At 34.1% G+C, this 4483-nt stretch overlaps 1 pseudogene; it reads left to right on the top strand.

Annotated features, from left to right (window-relative positions):
• The first annotated feature begins 240 nt into the window (after positions 1-240).
• LOC132642252 (stress-response A/B barrel domain-containing protein HS1-like) lies at positions 241-2214 on the top strand (annotated as a pseudogene).
• Positions 2215-4483: the final 2269 nt, after the last annotated feature.

Genomic DNA, 4483 nt, shown 5'->3' with positions numbered 1-4483 from the left:
TTGTTTTTGTTTTTAAAGTGTGCTCATTTATTAAACAAATTTTCAGAATTCTTTTTAACTTGGCTTAAGCGTGAGATTGTTTTTTCTTGGAATTATCTTATTCTTTTACTAATTTAAAATTCAAAAGTCTTTTTAGTTAGAAAGGTAGTTTGTTTTGTCTTAATAATGATTATGACACTTGACATAATGTGGTGCTTCTTTCCTCTGCTTCTAATAATATATAGATAAGATAAGATAAACACTAATAAAATTGCTCCTCTCATCTTGCCAATTGCTAAGACCAACAAAGAAAAAGAGTTGAAATGGAGGGTGCTAAAGGAGGAGTTGTAAAACACATAATGCTAGCAAAATTCAAAGATGGCATTCCATCAGACCAAATTGATCAACTGATTAAGCAGCATGCTAATCTTGTTAATCTCATTGAACCTATGAAGGCTTTTCATTGGTACCCTCTCTTTACTTTATACAAATCTTCAATGATGTTATAACAGATTACTAATTTTATTTTTTCGGAAAGGTCTTTTGGCCACACTATTATGGCCACAATGACCTAAATGGGGTAAATTCATATGACTATTTAGGACAAATTTAATAATTTATGCTTACTTAATGTCATTTCTATCTTTTATTCTCAAAGTTTATTTTAATTTAAAATTATACAATAGAGGTTATGGTGATTTTTACATAAATGTGGCCAAATTTGGGTCAAATTGGTGTGGTCATTTAGCAACTCTCTTATTTTTTAGGTTACCAAATTAGGTATATTACAAATATTAATACATGTTACTTGTAGGTCACTTAACTTAATGGCATAAAAAAGTTCTACATTGTTTAGCGGATAAAATGAGATTTATTGCCCTCTTAAATAGAAAAAAATACTTTTTCAAGATTTCTTATTTATTTATTAAGATCTCTTATGTTTTAAAAAAAAAATCTCTAGTAAAAAGCTTATAAAATTAGAAAAAAAAATCCCTTTGTGTGTGTGTGTGAGGTTTAGGTTCAATGTTGACAATCTTGGTTCTCATCATTAGAAAAAAAGAACCTTTGACATTCTTGGCTTGCATTAGCTATTAGTTTGGTAAGTTAAAAGGTCAATCTGATAAAAGAAAGGAATTTTCTAGATCTGTTGAACTTACTTTACTTTCTCCTCCACAAATCTTTGACATTACTGTTCAGCCCCATTTCCTTTTCCCCCTGTTTTTCCTTAGCTGTGGATGATTTTTCTCTTTTTTAGTTGAGTATTGGAGCAACCCCTTTTTATATGTTCGTGTGAGTTTTGGGTTCAATGTTGACTTTCTTGGTTCTTACCATTAGAGAAATAAAAAGAAAAACTTTGACATTCTTGGTTTTCATTAGCTTGTTATTTTGGTGAGTTCAAAGATGGCATTCCACCTGACCAAATAGACCAACTGATTAAGCAATATGCTAATCTTGTCAATCTCATTGAACCTATGAAGGCATTTCCCTAAGACTTTATACAACTATGTGCCTAATCAAACACCGTCACATAATTGGGTCAGAGGGAGTATGTCTTTCTTTTGTTGGCAATGCCCTAAGGCTTTATATCTAGGAACTTGGGGCAAAAAGGAGATTGTGAAGAATTAGAATGCTAGCCTCGAGACACTTGATAACGACTCCTGCCAGTTGTCATGATCTAAACTGAGTGGGATTTTACTTCTTTCTCTTGGAAGTTCATACCTGTATTGATGTGTAATTTGTATGTCATTATTGTAGGGGTGAGAATGTGAGCATAGAGAACTACAACCAAGGTTTCACTCACATTTTGAGTCAACGTTCGATAGTACAAAAGGTGTTGCAGAGTATATAGACCATCCAGCTCATGTTGAATATGCAAACACATTGATTCCTCAGCTTGAGAAAGTCCTCGTCATCGACTACAAACCAGAGAAACTCAGTCCCTAAACTGGTTCACAAATGGATGCACATGCACGTAGTAATAGGTATATCGGTTTTTACTTTACTGAAATCCAATAAGAATGTCAAACTTTTCTAAAGGGTGTGTCTCTTGCTTGTTTGAAACTATTGCATCACTTGATAGCTGCTATTGCGAGTTACTTTTGGTCAGCTTGAACTGTTTAAAATCATTGTTATTACAATCTCGAGGAAGAATGCTCTTCTTTCTTCTCTTACCATGGGGGAATGAATGATGAACAGCACAACTGCATTAATAAACTCAGATTCGTGTTTCCATTACCTCCTTTTTAAATAGAAGGGAGCAAATTCATCGTTCATTTTGCAGTCATTTATTAGGTCATGACCTTTACTATTGTTTGTAAACCCAAATACTTGAGAACTAAGATGTATAATTATTCACTTTGTGCAGTTAAAGGCAACCAACCAAAGGAGATAAAGGGTTTAGAAAACCAATAATTGCCTACGCATGAAAAGCAAAAAGAATAAACATCAAGAATTAGACCTCAAAAGCTGACTACAAAGCTCCAAGAAGTCATCGACAAGAAAGACAGGCATAAACCTATGCACTACTCTGTCAAGTATATTTTTAGAGTACCATTGTTAATTTTACAATGCAGCTGAATGACCTTATGTACATGATGCCACATAAACATAATGCCAATTAGAAAACTACTAGAGCAGAACTCCATAGTTAAGGGTTATTACAAGATAAATGGAGGTCATAACTCATAAGATATATATGCACCCTACGGACACCAGTTAGTAAGCTAGGCGCCAGGTAAGATACATTTTTTTGCGCGGATTGCCCTTCTTTTGGGGTGGTCTTTAATTTCTGCCCCTCAAATTGATAGTCTTTAATTTTTGCCCTTCGCCTACTACCCCAAGGTTCTTGGTTCGAACCCCAGTTTAGTAAAAAAAATTAAAAATAAAATAAATCGCAAGACAGAATTTTGAAGGTAAAGGCAGAGTTTTGCCCAAAACTCTACCTTAAATTTTGGGCAAAACTCTGCCTTAAGGCATTGAAGGTGAGTAGAAACAGGGGGAAATGTTCTGGTTTGCAAGAACTAGGAGTGGTCTGATTTTCCAAAAAGTAAAGATGTACTTTCCATTAAATACCTCCCATCTAGATTCATGGTAATCTAATTGCTCATTATATACATATGCCAAACATAATACAGTTTGTGACGTGAGAGATTCCATATGGTGATGGAGATGGATTCCCTATCCCATATGAGGTCTCTTCAACCTGCAACAAAGCACAACCACAATGCTGTCCGACTGCATAACCAAAACCTAGCTAACCATTTTTTAAAGTCGGTTGAGTGTTTTTCCTATTAATCTTATTTGCATGCTATAGTTGCACTAACAGCATAAACATTGCCAAGCATGCCAATTTCCAGTAGACAAAGAAAACAAATAAAAGGTATAAGAATAAATTGAAAACTTCCAGTAATAAAGGAAAATCAGACCACTCCTAGTTCTTGCAAACTCTGCCTTATGCCTTATTGAGACAGTTTGTTCCAGCTTCATTATGTAGCAAATGCCAGGAGAATTCTACTCTCTGACTTCAGGCAAAATTCTGCCTTAAAATTCTGCCTTAAGTCAGAGTTAAAGTCTGTCTTGCGATTTTTTTTAAAAAAATTTTTGACTGAGCGGAAGTTCGAACCCGAAACCAAGTTCTAATGAAAGACAAAAATTAAAGACCATCAATTTAATGGATAAAAATTAAGACCACCCCAAAATAAGGGCATTCCTGCGAATTGCCCGGTTAGATATGATCACCAATCAAAATGGCCTCTCAGGGAAGTTACGTCTTTGGATTCACAACAGGAGAACCCTCAGGCATGTCACGTTTTAAGGGCCTCAACGAACCTGAGTAAAAGAAACCCACGATAATTCTCTTGACAAAACACAGGCCCACGAGAAGAATAGTGAAAGAACAGAAACCCATTATCATTCTGACATTATCTTAGTAGGAAATAGGAGTTGCACCTGATTTTATATGTGCTATTTAAGGTTTATTTGATTGTTTTAAGTATTTAGAGCCTGTTTGGATTGGCTTATTTTAGGTGCTTTTAAGTTAAAATAGCTTTTAAACATTTTTATAATGTTTGAGTAAGATAAAAAAGTGTTTTTAAGCAATTATTTTTAAGTCAAAATAACAGAAATAAGCCAAAAGCCATAAGTTAGGATTACTTATGGCTTTTGACATACAAGTCATAAGTCATAAGTCCATCCAAACATGCTCTTAATTTGTAATCAGAGTTAGCAAATCTTCGGACAAATACATTGTTAACAAAAAAGTGTAAATAGTAAAATCAGACGTTGCTGACTTTTCTTTTCATTGTAATTTAATTTTTCGTTACTTGACAAATATTAACATAATTTTTGGTTTTGTATTGGTGTTGCATACTTTGTCAGGGGTGGCTCTACGGTAAGGCTAGTAAAGCCTTTGCTTTAAGCCCCCAAACTTTTGAGGCCCCAAAATTTTTTAAGGATGAAAGTTATGATTTTGTTTTCTTTAGACAATATTGAAGGTAGTAAAAGA

The sequence above is a fragment of the Lycium barbarum genome, chromosome 5 (genome assembly GCF_019175385.1).
Source record: "Lycium barbarum isolate Lr01 chromosome 5, ASM1917538v2, whole genome shotgun sequence".
NCBI classification, from domain to species: domain Eukaryota; kingdom Viridiplantae; phylum Streptophyta; class Magnoliopsida; order Solanales; family Solanaceae; genus Lycium; species Lycium barbarum.
Note: the sequence above shows the minus strand (reverse complement) of the source record. Positions and strands in the feature narration are given on the sequence as shown.